Raw genomic sequence first — 20787 nt, 5'->3', positions numbered from 1 at the left:
AGTCTCAGGGCGCTGCTTCCACAGTCGTATACCCGTCTGCACTGGTTCCCCACTCAGGTTTTCAGAGCTTTAGTTCCTGGCTGTGTCTCCCTCCACCCATGCCTCCGCTGGTGCCTGTGCGCTCTGCGCCTGGCGTCCACTCTCTGCTCCCGTGCTCAGATTTCGTTTGCGTTCTTTGGCTTATTGGGGTCCTAAATCTTGCTGCTCTCAGGAACAGGCCCCGGAGCTGCCAATGACTCGATGGGTGCCCCAAACTTGCTCTATTTCTTTTTAGCTGGCTTCAGAGCTGTAGATGTTGTGTGTGGAGGGGTTTGGGGTGGGGTGGTTGCTCAGCCCGCGATTCAGTGAGAGCTGTTTCACCCCTTTATAGCATGGAAATGCCTCGATTCCACGTACCTTCCATGCTGTGCCCTGTTGTGGGGTTCCTCCGTTTGTCTGGACTTGTTTTTATGTCCCCTTGAGGAGTTTTGTGTGTTTCAGTCAGGAGAGGTTAAGAGCTGCTTCTTACTCTGCCGCCATCTTAACCCGGAACCCCTACAATCACTTTTTGAATGAAATAGAAGCAATTAATCTCTATATGAAATATTAAAGCTTCAATGCTTCAGGAGGGACAATCATTGAAATGGTCATTTTAGGATCATAGGTTTGAAGCTGGAATAGAACTTGGATTATATAATGTAACTCCCACATTTTACAAAGAAATGAACTAAGCCTCAAAAAGATGAAGTGATTTCCCCAAAATCATATAGGCTGGAACTTGCAGAACCCACTGTAAAATCAAATTCTCTGATTCTAAATGCCATGCTATTTTCATTTCACTCAATTCCTTCTTTTCACAGAGTTTGAATTAATATAACTATGCAGTGTTCAAGGTCCACTCTGTTCATTGAAAAGAGTCACTCAAAAAACCACCCTGATTGTAATAATAATTTATCCTCAATCATTTGTATTTTGATTATAAAACTCCAATAAGACCCAGGAAGTTTTGAAAATGTCTTGAAATGGTTTTTCTAGTGTATTTTAGCTAGACTTCTATTCTCTGAACTTGAGTCTACAGTCTAATCAAACAAATGGGATCAATATTTAATGTCATGCCCCTTTCTTTTAATGACATGATGACATCTAGTTGTTATTTGGATAAGAAAATTTTATGGCACATGCTATGATTTAGTGCCTCCAATTGATACATCAAATCTGCAACCCTTTAGTTGGTTCCACTCCTCTTTTACCACATAGTCCATTGAGAATCACATGGAGCAGTGCCCGGAGTTTTGTTATCTATAAGCTTTCCCAGGCAGCTAGGGTGATTTCTCCATGAATTTGATTCTGTCAAATTCCTTTTCATATCTCAGTGTGGAATGCCAAAATGATAATGATACTTCATTAGGCTGCTGCCCAGATGCAATTTTCTGTTTTGAGGCTTTGTTGTTTTGACATCACTTTAAAATTGGAAATAGAAACACCTCCAACTGCACACAGAATAAATACCTTCCTCTGGGTATGCCTGTGGGAAAAAAGAGGAGATTAGGTCCCACAGTCAAGAGGGGCTTTTGATGATAAGTACTACAGTTAGGGAGAGGGGCATGCCTTTAGAATGTATTTAATTTAAACTGAATATATCATTAAAAATAATGATAGTGACTTCTGGACAATGACTTAGAGGAGATAGTGCCTGCGCGTTGTTTATCTAGTTTATATAATGGGAAAGAAATAGGACTTGGTAGAGGAGAAGATGTTGGATGAGAATAATCCTGGTGCAAAAGAAGAGGAAGAAGAAAAGAGTAGGTAAGAGGAAGACAGCAAAGATGAAAGAAAGAAAGCTTAAAGGACTGGAATTTTCTCCAATTTACCTTAAAATAATGATTTAAAATGAATACTAGAGTGATAGAACCAAGAGGGGAATTAAATGTAGCAACTTTCCTACAGAAAACAATTGGAAAAGTAGGCAGAGCAGATGTGGTTTACTGGGGTGAGAAAGGAGGGCAAGGTCCCACCAAAGATTACTTTGAGGCAGAGACCAAGAGGAAGCTCTCTGCCCACCTCACATCAGCTATTCCAGGTTCTCATCCTTGGCCCCAGCCAATGTTGAGACCCTGAAACCCTGCCTCAGCCAAAAGTGGTTCACCCCTATGCATACCCCTTAAAGTTTTAAATCTGCAGAGAAGCTTCAAGTCCTAGTATAGGGTAGTTTACAGTGTGCCTGGCAGGAGAGCCCCTGCCAAAGCCCAAACTGAGGCTTCAAGCCCCAGATCAAGGCAATCAGCTAGATGTCTAGTGGATGTGAGCCTAAGGGAAGGACATGAGCCCTCACCCAAGCCTGTAGAAAGGTCCTGAATCCCAGCACAAGGCAGTCCACAGCTCCTGGCCTGTGTAAGCCCAGACCAAGGACCAGAAACCCTACCTAAGCCCAAAGCTAGGTTACAAGATCCAGGGCAAAACCTGACCTGATGAAGCCCAAAGTGAGGCTCAAATGTCCTGCCAAAGCCTGTGACTATAACATGAGACCAGCAAAGGGTAGCTCACAGTGCTCTGAACTCTGCAAGACATCAGCAGTTTTCAGGAGTGATTGAATCAGCAGTATGAGCGGGCTTTCACAGCTCCCAGCCTATAGGCCATACATCATCTTGAAGAACTGAAATTTGCAGAAATACAACTAAGGGTAACAGAAAGGAAAATCTGAAGCTCAAGAGAGTGACCTCTTTATCTTAAGAACAGAGTCCACCTTCAACATAAAAGCAAAAGTTGAAAAAAAGGCTGAGAAAATGAGCAAATATTAAAAGATACCTAACCATAGAAAACTTTATGAGGCACAGACTCAGAAAGGAACAATGAAAGCAAAGCAGCTACATTCAAGTCTTTAAAGAAGAATATGAATTGGTCTCAGACTCTTGAAAGCTCAAAAAGTAGTCAAAAATCAATTAAGACCAACTGAGAAAAAATGGGGAAGAGAAAGGAAAGCAATGCAAGAGGGAAAAAAAAGCTTAAAAAAGTAGAATTGGTCAAATGGAAAGAAGTTCAAAAGCTCAAGAAACAAAATCATTCCTTAAAAATTAGAATTGGGAAACTAGAAGCTAATGACTTTAGGAGACATTATGGAACCATAAAACAAAATGAAAAAAATGAAAAAAACATGAAATATTCATTGAAAAAACAACTGATCTCCATAATAAATACAAGAGGGACAATTTAAAAATTATAGGACTAGTTGAAAGCCATGTGAAAAAAAATCTAGACATCATTGTACATTAAATTATAGAAAAAACTGCCCTAATATTATTGAATGAGAGGGCAAATAAATAATCCATAGATCACTCCCTGAAATAAATCCCCAAATATTGACTTCTAGGAATGTTATAGCCAAATTCAAATAGCATGGAACTAGAGTTAGTATAACACAGGATTTAGTAGTGTTCACATTAAAGAATTGGAAGGATTGTAAAATGGTATTCTGGAGGGCAAATGAAACCATCTGCCCAACAAAATTAAGTATATTCTTAAGGGGAAAATTTGGTCATTTAATAAAAAAGATTTCTAAGCAATCTTGATGAAAAGACCAGACCTAAACAGAAAATTTGATGTCTAAATACAAGATTCAAGAGAAACATGAAAAAGGGAAGTAATAAAGAGACATATTAAGGGATTCAATAAGATCAAACTGTTTATATTTTTATGTAGAAAGATGAAATGCACAATTTTTATTTTTTATCAGGATTAGAACAGTTAGAAGGAGTATACATAGACAACATTGGAGTCACTTGATATGATGATATGCTATAGAAAAAAATAAATCAAGGGCTGAAAATAGTATTGCTTAAAGATAAAAGGGAAAGGAGACATAGATTGGGATATTTTTTTAACCTAAAAAGGCACACAAAACTCAGAATCTTATGATATGTAGTTTGCTAGCAACTTATCTCTGGAAGGGAGATACATACAGAGTAAAGGTAAGGGGCTGGAGTAGAATTTATTTTTCATCATCTAAATTAAAAAGGTCAAGAGTATTAATCATGATCTCACACAAATCTAAAGGAAAAATAAATCTAATAAAAAGAGATAAGGAAGGAAATTATATCTTTCTAAAAGGTACCATAGACAATGAAGTAATATCAATACTAAACATATATGTGCCAAATTTTTAAAGGAGAAATTAAATGAGCTTCAAGAGGAGATAGACAGTAAAATTCTATTAGTGGAGGACCTCAAATTCATCCTTTCATATATAGATGAATTAAACCAAAAAATAAACAAGAAATAAGTGAAGGAAGTAAATCAAAGTTTACAAAAGTTAGAACTAATAGTTCTCTGGAGAGGGGGGACAGAAGAGAAGGAGATAATTTCAGAAAATATATGTTGAAAATTGTTATTGCAAGTAATTGGGAAAACAATACATCTTTGAATAAAAAAAGAGCAGATAAGAGGAATAAAGATGAGGAATTGGAGGAAAGGGAGAAAATGACTTAAAAATCAGGACAAGGGTTTGATATATATGAGTAGAGATTGGTAGATAAAATTCATAAATAATCAAATAAATAAAATATCCAAGACACAGTAAATTAAGACTTGTTAACAGGATATGTGAATCTGTCAAATTAACTGCAGTTTCTCTTGAGTTCTCTTGCTATAAAGAATTATGGAATTACAGAGTTAGAAAGAAGTGTAGTGAATAAAGTGACACTAAAGTTGGGGGGTGCTCTCTTAATCCTTGCTGAATGAGGAAGGGTAGAGGGTGATTGAGGTGATAGGAGAGGAATGAAAGGGAATGGATAAATTTGGGGAGGAATGGAGATGAGGTATTCAGGAGAGGCAGCTAACACAGACTAGACACTCAGGTTAGAGACAAAGGATACTGGGGGGAAATAGGCTGAACCCTTCCAGGCAGGAAAGGTACTTCTCTAGACACAAAGAATAGGGCCAGTCAGAAATGGTTTAAATCTGACTTGAGGGCTTTCTTGTCAGTTTCTTAAGTCCTCAAAGGAGGAGTCACAAGGCTCCTCCCTGTCACTGAAACTGACAAGGATCCAGGAGGAAGTATCAGGCAACTACTTCCTCCCAAGATGGATGCCTCCAGTTCCCTCAAGAAATAAAAGAGAATAATTCCTTCCCCTTCAACCCTTGCCTAATACTTCAACCCTTGCCTAATACTTCAACACAATGATTCACCAGAGAGTTTGATTAGGTAACAAGGGGATTTATTAATGTTCAGGGTTAGTCAGAGGGAGAGAAGAGTTTAGGGTTTCAGACAACTGCTATGGAGAAACTCAAGATGGGGGAGGGTCACAGTAATGGGTTAGACTGAGAGAGAACCTGCTCTCTCAGCCAGGGAAGATTTGGCTGCTTTTAAAATAGAGGGTATACTAAATCAATAAAGTAAGTGATAGTTTGATTCAAGGATGTCCTACTTGCCTATAGGGAAACTAAACCCACAAAGTCTATTCACTAAAATCCCCAAAGCCACCCTTCCTCCCAGAACCCACAGGAAAACACAGGAAAGGTAACAGGAGAATAGTATGAAGAAGGTCAGGGAGATATCCAGAGAAAATTAGCTAAGTTCAAATTGTCCAGAGACAAGGCACAGACCAAAAGCAAAGGCAAAAGCCAAAGGCAGAGCTCCAGTTGGCCCTTCCGCTCTCCTCAAGCCTCTAGAACCAACTGACCATTTGTCAGGATTCTAAGGTTTAACTGCCACAAGTTTTCAGTTAACTTTTGCAAGTGCAAAAGCCTTTATTGCATCTTTGCATTACAGAAGCTTACTGGTCATCTAGCACATATCTCATAACTGAAAAAGAATTCTCTTCACAATATTTCAGAAGATTATTTCCTGTTTCTTTTTTAAAGGTCTTTAAAACAGATGCAGTATAGCCAAATATGATGTAAATAGGTGGAGTGAAATAAGAGCCCACATAAAAAGGAGAAAGGGAAAGAATAAACAAGGAGGGAGTAATAATAAAAAGGTTCACATAGATCAATGAAATTATTAGCTATACCATACAGGGTTCATTGAGATGGACAGGTTAATGGAGTGTTCTGATAAAAGGTGATCACAATTTTAAGATGCTAAAAGATAAGACATCAGAAGATGAACCTATCAGGTCAGAAGGTGTGCAACACATTATTGGGGAAGAGCAGAGGATAATTACAGAGAATTTCAGAAAGGGTAAAGTGACTGAGCCAAAATTAAAAAATATATATGCCTAGTTGTGAATGTGTCTGATACCAAAAGGAAATTCTGATGTGGTAAAGATCAGTATTTCATAGGAACCTGGAGTGTAAGATCTATGAACCAACGTAATTTGGACATGAGAGCAATGTAGGAAATGATAAGTAAGGGTAATGGAGACACCAGGGATATTATAATAAAACTAGGTGATTGTGGGTACACACACTGGGGTTTATGAGAGACTAGACCTGGACATGGAGACCAGAACAGCCAAGCTGCTCCTAACTGACTAAGGGACAGTTGATCAACTGTCACCCTGGGCCAGAGGCTTTGAATCCAAAACGCAAGGTAACAGGTTATAATAGGTTTTAATTATGAACAACTAAAAGGTGGGATAGAGATGTCTACTCTAAAACCTTAATTCCTAATGAAAAAACCCACAGGGAAAGGGGAGGACTTATTTCTACACTAATCTAGTGACCTAAACAGACAGGGCCCAAGGAGCTGTAATGGAGTCTCTGGGTGACTGCTTCAGACTGGGTCCTGCCAGGCTTGAGCACAGCTAAGGGCTGAAGAGGCTTTGGGATTCTCACTACAATCCACCGAAGATCTCTGGATGCCAAGAGCTAAGGTAGTTTCAGGTACCAAGCAGGGAGGGTGTGCTTGAAACGCTGTCCACCAGATCTCAAACTTCTCCTCTTCCCTTGGCACAGCACTGTTGATCTTGTCTCTTTGCTAGATGCCACCACCACACAGGATCCCAGGGAAAATCAGGATGCAGGATGTCCTTTTTCTCTGACTCTAACCACAGTTTGTGCTAACCCCTAATGGAGTCCCCCTCAGAGCACAAGTCACTTCTTCCCCCTCCTTCATTCCATCCTGGAATTCCCAGCTCCTGCTCCTTCCTGCTAGGTCAACCTTAATACTTAATTAACTAACTAATCTAATCTTCCTCACAATAGCAGCTAGGTGGCACAATGAATAGAGAGCCAGGACTGGAGTCAGAAATACCTGAGTTCAATCCCAGGCTTGGATACTTAATATGTTATATGACAGTCCAAAGGGATGATGAAGAGGATGATAGAACAATAATGTCTGAACACAAACAACAAGCTGCATATGTTCAAATAGGAGATGGAAAATTCAAACATCAACATCTTGGAGGCCAGTGAATTTTAATGATGAGAATGAGTGAATTTGATTCTGGTGATTATTAAGTATACTATTGTGAGCAAGAATCCTTTAAAAGAAATGGAGTTACCCTCTTGGTCAATAAATTCATGAGAAAATAGATATTGGGGTATAAACTCAAAGTTGACAGAATATTATTTGTTCAAATCTAAAGCAAATTGTTCAGCATTGCAGTATTATAAGTTTATGCTTCAGACACTGATGCCAAAGAGACCAAAGTTGCTCAGCTTCATGAAGACTTACAATATTTTTAGAAATAATACTAAGAATTGGTTTCTGGAGCTCTTAACCAACAGGTGGTAAAGGGGTCATAAAACTGATCAGAGGATTACAGGAGTCCCCTTGGAGGCACTGGGTACAGGACTCTGCTGCATTGCTCATATATATTTGGCAGGGTGGAATTCCTGCAAGATACAAGGTCAAGGCTCATGCAGAATTCCAGGGGACCCCCCCCTGGAGAACTCTGGGTGAGAGGACAGTTGGGAAGGAGTTAAACAGTTGATTCCTGGGGGTTGAGGTGAGCATGTCTCTCTGCTTGCTGTTCCCAGTTTGGGGATTGCCTTGGTAGCCATAGTGGCAAAAGCCATTTTGGTTTCTACTCAGGAGTTTGCCTGTCTAGTGGAATTAGATCTTTCTAGCAATGGCATTTAATTCTTCATTTAGTTGTTTAAATATTAGAAGTGATTATTATAACCTTTGAGGGCCAGCTAGATATAAAGTTTTACACTCTCTCCTGGGGGGGAGGGGCAGCTTCTACCTAACAGTTCAGGGCTTCCCAGATCTTATCCAAAATCCTTGATACCCCTTCACTGCCTTCCCTTCATCTTTATCAGTAAAAACTTCATCTTTTAGTAGTTGTACCTGACCATTATTTAGGGCATTCTCACAGCTATCTTAGAGCTTGTTCCTTTCAGTTGCCAGCCAAAGAAGTCTGATCCTCCTCTGTCCTTAACATCAAGATATCAAGCTTCTCCTTTGTCCCTCAATCAAACCTGTGGGGAATAAAAGTTGGGAAAGTGAACTTCATTAGAAATTTGCCTTTGCTGAGCCTTGCTTGAAGACACTGCCCTGCCTCCATATTCAACTGAAAACCAACTGCTTGGGGGGAGGGGTTTGAGAGCCTGTGAGTATCTACCCTACCCTAGTCACTCAAGCCTGTAGGGGGGGAAGAGTCCTTCAGGTCCCTAGCACAGGCCAGCCCATCAGCTTCCCAACACCTCTGTTATTATAAACATAACAGTGACACACCTTAGTGACAGTCCCAAGGAGACCAGTGCTTGTGGATGCAATGGAGTGGGGACCCTGGTCACAGTTCCAGAGAGAAAAGAATGTTTGTGATGACTCCCAGAATAGAGTGCTCTTTTCTTAGATCATATCACCTCAAAAAACTGAAGAGAGAAGGGGCAAGGTAGAGAGACAGAAATATAATGAGAATGGAGGGAAACATCCACTTGGGACCCGGGAGTACCATTATCAAGTCTGTATCCCAAAGAGTTCAAAATTAAGGGGGAATAGACATACTTCTACAAAAATATTTATTGCACCTCTTTTTGTGAAGACAAAGGACTGGAGACTGAAGGGATTGCCATTAATTTGTGAATGGATGAATAAGTTAATGCATATGATTGTAATGGAATACCATTGTAGCATAGGAAATCAGGAAAAAATATTGCCAGAAAAAATGTAGAAAGACATGAAATGATGCCAAGTGAAGTGAGCAAAATCAGGAGAATATTGTACATAGTAATAACAGTACTGTATGATGATCACCTGTGAATGATTTAACTATTATCAACAATGTAAGGACCCAGGAGAACTCCAAGGGACTCACAGTGAAAAAGGCTATCCACTATCATAGAATTTATTATATTTATTTTATTATATCAATTCTGATAGACTTCAAATGTAGATTGAAACATATAATTCTTCATTTTATTTACTTGATGAATTTTTCTCTAGTGTAAGGAGCAGGTCTTGTTTCACAACATAATAAATATAGATAAATGTGTTTTATTTTAATACATGTACAACCTATATTATATTACCTGCTTTCTTAAGGTAGGGTGGAGGGGTAAGAGTGAGGAAGAGAATATTGATTGCAAAATGTCAGAAATGATCATTAAAGCCTCTTTTAGTATGTAATATGCAAAAATTTAAAAGAAACAGTAATCATAAATTTTAAAAATATAGCAGGTTTCTATGATAAAGGCCTCCTTTCTCAAATATATTGAAAACTGAGTCAAATGTATAAGAATACAAGTCATTCCCCAATTAATAAATGGTCAAAGGAAATGAACAACTAGTTTTCAGAGTAATCTAAGCTATCTATAGTCATATGAAAATGCTCCAAATAATTATAGAGAAATGAAAATTAAAACAACTCTTAGGCACCACTCCACACTTGTGAAATTGACTAATATGACAGACAATGAAAATGGCAAATGTTAGAAAGGATGCTGAAAATTTTAGTTACTAATATACTGATGGATTTGTGAACTGATTGAACCATTCTAGAGAACAATTTTGAAAGATGCCCCAAAAGATTATAATACAGTCCATACCCTTTGACCCAGCTACTATGTCTATATCTCAAAGAGATATAAAAGGAAAAGAACATATATAGAGAGATATTTATAACAGGTGTAAGAATGGAATTTGTGCAAAGGGAGATGGGACAGAAGGAGCCAGAGAAGGAGTGACTGATGGTTGGTGACAGTTGGAGAAAGTTAAGACCAGAGGGGGATTCTGGGATATTCTCCAGAGGAGGAAGGAGAAGGAGGATCTTCAAGGTGAGAACTGGGAGAGGAAGGAGGTGGACATTCCAGCCCAGAACCAGTCCTGAGGGTTTCCCGAGGATCTTTCTTTGGACATTGAAACCCTGATTCCCTGGTCAAAGGCATTCCATTGCTTCTCACCCATCAAGACTTCAACCATAGAGTCAGCTAAGTTTTGTGGACTCTATTTTGGGAGCAATCTCTCAGTCTCCTTCTTCCATTTCCCAACCTTGCTGAGAGACTCTTTCCAGTTTGACTTTGCAATTATAGAAAAGGATAGAAATAGGAAATAAAAATAGAAACTGAAGGAAAAGTGGCGAGGGGAGACACTTGGGAACGGGAACCCCAAATGTTCCCACCCGAGTGATGGACCCCATAGAAATAGAGAAGGCACCCCAAAATCCCTCTGCCCCTCACCCCTTTACCCAATCCCTATATTGATGTCAATGAAAGTCATGCATTAGTCAGGGTTCCAGAGAGCCTGAGTGACAACAAGGGGGAGGGGAACCACAGCTTGGTCTGGTTGCCTCCATCTTGAAGCCAGAACACGGGCTGTGAAGTTGACTGACCTCAGGGGAGGTTTACATGAACCCCGCCCTCATTCAGAATCAGATCGGGTACCCAATACCTTATCTTATAGAGAAGCCTCATCCCCAACTCCTGAGGGGCGGCATGACCATCCAGGTCACCCAGTTTCGGGGTGACACCCCTTCAAAGTCTACCACAGTGCATATTTGGTGGGAGGGGAGAGCTAGAAGAGAGTCTCACCCTCAAAGATTCTCTTTCTCCCCTCCAACTTTCTATCATAACATTAATTACTGGCTCTGTTAATTATTACAGTTTTGGCAGAGGCTCTAATTATTCTTATACAGGTCTTTGGGTGGTGGAAAAGAATTGGAACTTAAGGAGAAGTCCATCAGTTGGGCAATGGCTGACAAGTTCTGATATGTGACTGTGAAGGATAAGCAGAATGCTCTCAGAAAAATCTATAAAGACTTACATGAATCAATGCAAAATGAAGTGAACAGAAACAGGAAAACTTTGTACATCATTACAGTAATATTTTATGATGATCAATTATAAATGACAGCTATTATCACCAATACAAAGATCCAAGACAATACAGAAGGCTTATGATAAAAAATACTATTCGGGGGCAGCTGGGTAGCTCAGTGGAATGAGAGCCAGGCCTAGAGACAGGAGGTCCTGGGTTCAAATCCAGCCTCAGACACTTCCCAGCTGTGTGACCCTGGGCAAGTCACTTGACCCCCATTGCCTACCCTTACCAATCTTCCACCAAGGAACTAATACACAGAAGTTAAGGGTTAAAAAAATACTATTCACTATCAGAGAAACAACTGATAAAATCTGAACACAGATCAAATATATACTTTTCTAAACTTTATTTTTAAGGTTTATTTGTTTTTTGTCTATTTTCTTTACAACATGGCCAATACAGAAATGTGTTTTGCTTGATTGCATATGCATAACTTATATTGTATTGCTAGCTATCCCAGGCAGGGAAGAAGGGAGACAGAGAGGGAGAGAATTTGGAACAGAGATTTTAAAAAATAATAATTTTAAAATTGTTTCTACTTGTAGTTATGAAAAAATTAAATATTAAAAACAAGAAAATGTATCACTGAGAATAAATGAATAATTCAAAAAAAGTAACATTCTTCATAGAGGACTAGAGGACAAGATAAGCAATCAAAAGATAATTGGAATAATGGGCAAGTTGACCTTGGAGTACAAAATGAAACAAGGCAGGGACTAATAGTTTTGTCAAGATAATTCATTGGTTATAACAAATACTCTTTTTCAACTACCTAAAAGGTCACTGTACCTATAGACATCACCAGATGGTCAATATAAGAATTAAACTGATTATATATTTTGAGGAAAAGCTCTAAACCTGTGATGACAAACCTTTTAGAGATGGAGTCCTGGGCCTCGCCCCCATCCCACCTCCCAGACCAAGCACCATGCCCTGGCCCGCCTGCCCAGACCAAATGCTCTACCCCACCCCCTACCCCAACCCCTCCTCGCTTCCCTGCCCTAGGGGAGGGAGGAAGCACTCCCATTGGGCTGTTGGGTAGAGGGGCAAATGATAAGAGGGAGAAGAGATTGGCCCTAGCACTCTGCTCCCCTCCAAGATTGTGCCACGCTGTAAGCTATGCTCCCCTAAAACCTAGCTCCTCTCCAACCCCACAATGGGAATCATCTTCACCACAGACTCAACAGGCTGCCATCTGTGCCATACCCTCACACATGTGAGTACCCTGCCCAGTACCTTACCCCATAAAGGGGACAGAGGAAGTCTGGGCTACTTGGCAGAAGGACAGTTGAAGTGCATAATGTCCTCAGGTGTATGGAAAGGGGGAGGGGAACAGCTCTGCCCTTAGTTCCTCTGTCTTTATAGTAACAAACTCTAGTGGGTGACTACAGGCATGCCCACAGAGAAGGCTTTGGCACACATACCATAGTTTCACCATCACTGCTTTAAACTATCAGTTAAAAGATCTTGATATGACTGTGGTTCAGATCATATGATTCCATTCCAAAGTTCAGACTTATATTGAAGAAAGTAGGGAAAATTATAAGATCAGATAGGTATGACATAGATAACATCCATGATGAGTATGAAGTGAAAGTGATGAATAGATTTAAGAGATCAGATCTGGTAGATAGAGTTCCTTAAGAACTGTGGACAATGTTTTACAATATCGTACAGGAGGCAGAAGCATAAAAACCTCCCAAAGGAAAAGAAAAGAATAGTCAGAAAGAAAAATGACTCTCTGGTGAGGCTTTACCAAGAGTGGAGGAAAGAAGGAAAGTGAAAGTTAAGGACAAAGGAAAATATATAACTACCTGAATGAAGAATTCCAAAGAATAGCAAAGGGAGATGAGAAGGTTTTCTTATAGAACGAATGCAAAGAAAGAAAGCAATAAAATAGGTAAGCTGAGATATAGCTTCAAGAAAATCAAATATATCAAGAGAATATTTTCTGTAAAAATAGTCATGATGAAAATTTAAAAATGGTAATGTCTTGCCTGAAGTAAAAGAGACTAAGATGCGACAAGAATAAGCAGAAAATCTATAAAAGAAAGATTTTAATATCATTTGAAAATAACAACAATGTGGTCAATGATCAAGTGCCAGACATTCTCAAGAATGAATTTGGTGTAGACAAAAAGCAAAGGATTAACTCTTCTTTGCCTTGTTCCCTTCCCCTGACATTTTTTTTTAAAACCGTTAACTTCTGTGTGTTGGCTCCTTGGTGGAAGAGTGCTAAGGGTGGGCAATGGGGGTCAAGTGACTTGCCCAGGGTCACACAGCTAGGAAGTATCTGAGGCCAGATTTGAACCTAGGACCTCTCATCTCTAGGCCTGACTCTCAATTCACCTAGCTACCCAGCTACCCACCTCCCCCCCCAAAAAAGCTGGCATTCTTGAGCAAGTTCAGACTAGAAGTACAAGCTCAGGAAAAAGACAACTTTCAGACAGGGAGGATGATCTAAACAAGGCTATTGACCACTGCTGGTAAAAAACAAGGAGTTTCCAGAATTCTAAGAAAATAACATTTCCAAGAATCTATTTCGGTGACTGTCTAGTTTCTAATGCTAGAGGGGCTTGACTTTCCCACGGGTAAAACTATAACTGTACTTCTGAACCTTTTGGGTGTGGGTAGTTGAGCAGTGTGTGGATTAAAGCTTGAATATCAGAAGACTGAGTGCTTTCAATTCCCATTCACCATATCACACCTCTGTTTATTCAAAATCCCTGTGGCCCTCCTGGCTCAATCCTTTTCCCCTTGTCCCCAAAAGCATGGACCTTAAGGAGCACTGCTAATGATAAAAATAGTGGAAGAAACAGAATTCCAGATGAACTATTTAAAATCTTAAAAGACGATGGTGTTAAATAGTTGTTATACTCAATATGCCAGAAAATTTGAAAAACTCAACAGTGGCCATTGAACTAGAAAAGGTCAGTTTAAAGCCCAATCCTAAAGAAGGACAATGCCAAAGTGTTCAAATTTTTGAATGGTTACATTCATTTCATGCTTCAGTAAGCTTATGCTTAAGATTTTGTAAGCTAGTTTTCAACAATATATGATTAAAGAATTACAAGAACTGCAGGATATTTTTTTGTAGAGGTGGGGAGACTAGAGATCACATTGTCAACATTCACTTCGTTGTTAAGAAAAAAAGGAAGCTTCATTTTTTTTATTCTTTTGCTTCATTTTCTATACTAACACCTTTGATTCTGGGGATCACAACAAATTGTGACAAGTTATCAAAGGTTTGGGAATATGAAATCATCTTAATTGCCTCCTCAAGAACTTGCATTAAGACCAAGAAGCAACATTTAGAACCAAGCCTGAAAAAACTGATTGGTTCAAAACTGGGAAAATGAGACAGCAAAGCTATATATTGTCAGTTTATTTAACTTTTATACAGAGTACATAAATAAAATATAAGGTTGGATTAAAATTACAATGTATACATAGACAACATACTAAAAAACAGAGACATCTAATCAACAAAGGTGTGTATAATTAAATCTATGGGAGCAATGTATTATTGTAAGAGTTGGGCTAGAGCAGTGATTCCCAAAGTGGGCTCTAGCGCCCCTGGTGGATACTGCAGCGATCCAGCGGGACGGTGATGGCCTCAGATGCATTTATCTTTCCTATTAATTACTATTAAAATTTCAAAAACATAATTTCCAGGGGGCTAAGTAATATTTTTTCTGGAAAGGGGCGGTAGGCCAAAAAAGTTTGGGAACCACTGGACTGAAGGAAAGTTGAGCACCACAGAATTGACACTTTCTAACCATGGTGCTGGAGAAGACTTTTGAGAATTTCTTGGATAGAAAAAGATCAAATCATTCAAAATTTAAAGAAATTAAATCAGTCATTGGGATGACAGTTACTGAAGTTGAAGCTTAAATACATTGACCATGTAATGAGAATAGAGGACTTAATGGAAAAGATTGTAATACTGGCAAAGACTAAAGACAAAAGGAGAAGGGCACAGATGATGATAAGATGGATAAATTATATCTTGGAAAAATAAATATAAGGTTGGATAGACTTCAGGAGGTATTGGAAAGCAAAAAGTTAGGTACAACTGAATGACTAAACAACACAATACTTGTATTGAACAAATAAATAAATGAATAATTGTGTGTATGTGCCTGTTTGTGTATGTGTGTCGAAGCAATACACACACACACACACACACACACACACACACACACACACACATACACACAGTACCTGATTCTTCATCCTCAATGTTTGGTTGGGTCAAAGTAGATGTTCCCAAATTATTTTAGCATATAAAAAGGATAATATAACTCTCATAATTCCAGCCCTCAGCATATGGCCAAGCAAATATATTCTTTGTCATCTGGGTTATTTTTTAACACATTCAATGGTGATTAATTTGAATGTTCCACTATTATCTTAGAAATGTAAAACACCCAGTCAAAGGAGTCTGTGACCCATAAAACTCTCCATTGCAAAAAAAGCCAGAGTAAATGCAATTAAGAAATATTTTTAAATTAATAAAATATAATAAAACTTTGATAATATTAATGTGATTTTCTAATGCAAAATGGAAATGTATACAATTTAGTGGTCTCCTTTCTACTTTGCTTTTTACATGTGAGATCTTAATCATCATCTATATTGACTTCAACAATTTTCCTAACACAAAAGACACTATTGCTAGTCAGAAACAAAAGATGTTACCACAAAGATGAGTGTAGTAACAAAGGTGAGGGCTGAATATGGGTCTATTCAATGGTCTCTTACCTAACAGAAAAAAGTAATCACCCTCAAGGAAAATTGTCACTTGTGATATCAATTATACACTCTTTTTTCCTCCACAAGAGCCTGAGAAACATCTATCCTGTTAACTATCATTTGTAAGTCATATTAGTAACAAGCATTTATTAAGCAACTATTATGTGCCAGGTACAGTACTAGGAATGGAAGATCAAATAAAGGTAACCTTCCCCTCCAAAATAAAATAAAATAAAAGTATCCCTGGTCTCAAGGAACTTATAGTCTAACCAGAAGACTACACAAACAACCAACTACAAAAAAAGTTATTTATACACACATATACACAGCTTTGTGTAATAAATTGGAGATACTCTCAAAAGGAAAGCACTAAGATTATAGAAGATGGAGAAAAGCTTCTTATTGAAGAAGAATTTTATCTCAGAAAGTCAAGGAAACTAGGAGATAGAGTTGAGTAGAAAAAATGGTATAGACATGCAGAATAGCCAATGAAAATGTCCAGAGTTGGTGTATAGAGAATTATATTTGAGAAACAGCAAGAATGCCAGATGACTTCTTTTTCTTTCCTGATTCAAGACCGTTAAGTTGGCATATTCCAATAGGCAGGAAGCTGGATGATGTAAGCTATACATTCCTTTTTTTCCCCTTTATTTCTTTTTTTTAAATCTGTTTTGTGACTAAATGAGGAAGATCTGGATCATAATACTCTGAAGACTTGTTTCCTAGTATCAATAGTATCTATCTATTTATTGGTATCCATTCATTCATTAGAAAGGAGTGTTGCAAGACATAAGAAATGAAAGGGTTAGAACCAACAACTTGGTTATTGAAGTGAACTAAGTGATAAGATTAACCCTGATTGAAAGCTGAACTGAAAGGTTAAGATATCATCAAAGTTCAATCAATAATGATTTATTAAGAACTTACTATGTTCTAAGAACTATAGTAGACACTGGGAATTCAAAGACAAAGATGTGAAATAGTGCTTCACTTTGATAAGTTTACATTTTATTGGGAACTGTAACATTAACATTACAGAACCAATGAACATATGGTAGATAATATATGCCAAAAAATATAATGCAAGTTTGAGACATTCACTGGTCACTGACTAGTAGGGAATTCCTGATAGGTTCTATAATGTACTTGACATGAGCTTTATCTAGAAGCAACAGAGATTTTTAATATAATTTTAGATTTTTCTTAGTGTACTAAGATATTTTATGTACCTTACCATCATTTAAGAAGGAAAATTACATACACTTATTATATTAAAATAAATATCTATGTTAAAAGTTTGTAATTAGCTATGCATAAATTATCTCACTTGAGCTTCACATTAACTCTTCGGGGTAGATAATAAAAATATTTACTATCTTTTACAAAGGAGGACACTGAGACTCAGAGACATTTAAATTATTTCTCTGTGCTCAAATAGCTAGTAAGTACATGAGGCTGAGTTTGAAATCATGCCTTGGTGTTACATATGTGGTCAAGAAATCTGCCCTTAAAAGGAATGACATCCAACATACAGTTACTGGACTAGACTGAGCTATGAAAACATTAAAATTAATTTGGTACAGAAAATAGTAGGATCATACATAGAAAGCATACTGGGAGGTTATCTTGTCAAATCCTCTCATTTTAAAAATGAGGAAATTCAGACTTAGGGAACTTAAATGATTTGCCCAAGGTGATAAAGGACCTAAGAATCACAGACAGAATTGTTTTTTCCCCCCATGAGAAACATATTTGGTCCTTTGCAATTCTGATCAAACTAAGAATTAATTGCAAGAGGAAAACAAGACATGGCCAAGGTCACTAAAGTCACTCTAGAATATATGCACGTATATATATATATATATATATATATATATATATATACATACATACATACATACATGTATTGTAAAGATGGGACAAGTTTGCAATGATGTAACAGCAGACTCAGAGCCCCTGTCTGAAAACACAAACCTCTAGCAGGGGGAGGAGAGTGAGTAGATAGAATTCTACCTCCTCCCTCCTTTGGCAGTTAGAAGGTTCTGGCAACTGATCTAACAGAATTGTCTCTGTACCAGTAATGGCTTCTATCTGACTTAGCTTTTATAGGGCTAAACTTGCTAGTAAAAAGGGGATAATCCCACAGAAACTGATGTCTTCAACTGTTTGAGGTTTATTCCCTAAACCAGGTGGATAATTGGCTCAGGATGTTTTCACTACAGGTTCCTAAGTCTCTAGATTTCAACTGCTCACTGAGTCTGCCAAGATGGAGATTTGACTTAGGTAATGTATAAATCCTGACCTATGTGGCTTGGACAAGGAACTTCACACACACAGACTTAACTAAACAAAGGTTTATTAACTTGGAAGGATTGGGATGGAGGATAAATATTTAGGAAAGAGGGAAAGGTAAAATCTGTCTAATATCTTCAGGTGTTGTCAGAATAGCTTCCCCTACAGGGGAATGACACATAACCCCCCTGAGATCCGTTGAAAAAGACTGTTCTTATTGTCAATGCAAGAAACATTGGTTTTGCTCTTTCTCCCTTTTATTTCCCATTTATCTCTGAATTATTTTCTTTTGGTTTAAGATCCACTGAAAAAGACCAGTCTTTTTTAACGGATCTCAGTGGGGTTATGTGTCATTTAAAATCACTTGGGATACTTGGAACTACATTTCCCGTGATCCCTAATGGGTTTCTGGTTTTGGATGATGTATTCAAGGTGAGGGACTGTTTGAAATTAGGGGGAAGTGACTTGGAACTTCCTCTTTAGTTACCTGAGCTCGAGGAGAGAGGAAGGTAAATGGCTGAGGTGAGGTTGGAATAGTTTTTTCTTACAGGCGCGTGGTCAGTTTATCTCTATCGTCATGGCTTTTATTAAAATACTATTCTCCCTTTTGATCTCAGCCCTCATCATTTTTAATCATAACAAAACAAAATAGTCAAACTATGAATATTTTGTTGCAAATGACATTTTCTGTGGTCAAAGTTTCTGAACACTTAAAAAAACATAATCTCAAATTATTTTCTAGAATGGATTGATCAAGTCACAATTTCTTTAATAGTTTGTTAGTATATATATATGCTTGAGCTTTTCCCAAAGTCCTTGCAACATCAACTATTCCCATCTTTTGTTAATAATGCCAATTTGCAGAGATACACATTTGTTTTTAGAACAGCTTGCTGATTTGTGGGATGCTTTCTTTGGCCTTAAAATAGCACAAGCTAATTGGGTCAGATAAGTATTGAACTTATAAAAATCTAGAATTTATTTATATTCCATTGCAACTGAGCAGGAACTGATATAACCAATCTAGTTATAGGTAATAGTAATACTTTAAATTAAATAATATTAATACCTTAATCTAAAAAGATATGTAATTCGGTAGCTCTAGCTACTCACTTACTGTGTGCCAGGACTTTGATAATAATAATTAAATTTACATAGCATGTTTCCTACCATGGCACTATGATTTCATTAGTGAGAATATTTTTATTTTCACTATGCAGATGAGACAACTGAGGTTTGAGGAGCTGATATTACTTACTGCTACTAAAATAATAGGTTAATGACATAAGTAAGACTTGAATTTAGATTTAGCTTCAAGTACTATATTGTATGAAACTTTATAGACTATTATAGGATACATTTTTTAATGTGTGATGTGAGCTTTGAGCCATGGATTTCACAATCTGGTAGAATATATCATATACTCTTTTTTTAATTTACAAAGCAGTTTAATAACAATAAACTTAAAAGGTTGATAGACCAGAATCTTTTTTTTTCCCCTTGGTATCTATTTTTTAAAAACATTTATTAATATTCATTTTCAGCATGGTTACATGATTCATGCTCCTACTTTCCCCTTCACTCCCTACACCCCACCCACCCATGGCCAACACACATTTCCACTGGTTTTATCATGTGTCATTGATCAAGACCTATTTCCAAATTGTTGATAGTTACATTGGTGAGGTAGTTTCGAGTCTATATCCCCAATCATGTCCACCCCAACCCATGCGTTCAAGCAGTTGTTTTTCTTATATGTTTCCTCTCCTGCAGTCCTTCCTCTGAATGTAGTTAGTGTTCCTTTCCATAAATCCTTCAGAACTGTCCTGTGTCATTGCATTGCTGCTGGTACAGAAGTCTACTGCATTTGATTTTACTGTAGTATATCAGTCTCTGTTTATAATGTTCTTCTGGATCTGCTCCTTTCACTCTGCATCAATTCCTGGAGGTCTTTCCAGTTCACCTGGAACTCCTTCAGTTTATTATTCCTTTGAGCACAATAGTATTCCATCACCAGCATATACCACAATTTGTTCAGCCATTCTCCAATTGAAGGGCACACCCTCCTTTTCCAGTTTTTGCCACCACAAAAAGCACAGCTATAAATATTTTCGTACAAGTCTGTTTATTTATGATCTCTTTGGGGTACAAACCCAACAATGGTATGGCTGGATCAAAGGGCAGGCATTTTTTATAACCCTTTGAGCATAGTGCCAAATTGCCAGCCAGAATGGTTGGATCAGTTCACAACTCCACCAGCAATGCATTAATGTCCCAATTTTGCCACATCCCCTCCAGCATTCATTACTCTCCCCTTCTTTCATTTTAGCCAATCTGCTAGGTGTGAAGTGATACCTCAGAGTCGTTTTGATTTGCATTTCTCTAATTATTAGGGATTTGGAACACTTTCTCATGTGCTTATTGATACTTTTGATTTCTTTACCTGAAAATTGCCTATTCATGTCTCTTGCCCATTTATCAATTGGGGAATGGCTTGATTTTTTATACAATTGCTTTAACTCCTTGTATATTTGAGTAATTAGACCCCTGTCAGAGTTTTT

The sequence above is a fragment of the Gracilinanus agilis genome, chromosome 2 (assembly GCF_016433145.1).
Source record: "Gracilinanus agilis isolate LMUSP501 chromosome 2, AgileGrace, whole genome shotgun sequence".
NCBI lineage: Eukaryota > Metazoa > Chordata > Mammalia > Didelphimorphia > Didelphidae > Gracilinanus > Gracilinanus agilis.
This window is presented reverse-complemented; position numbering follows the sequence as displayed.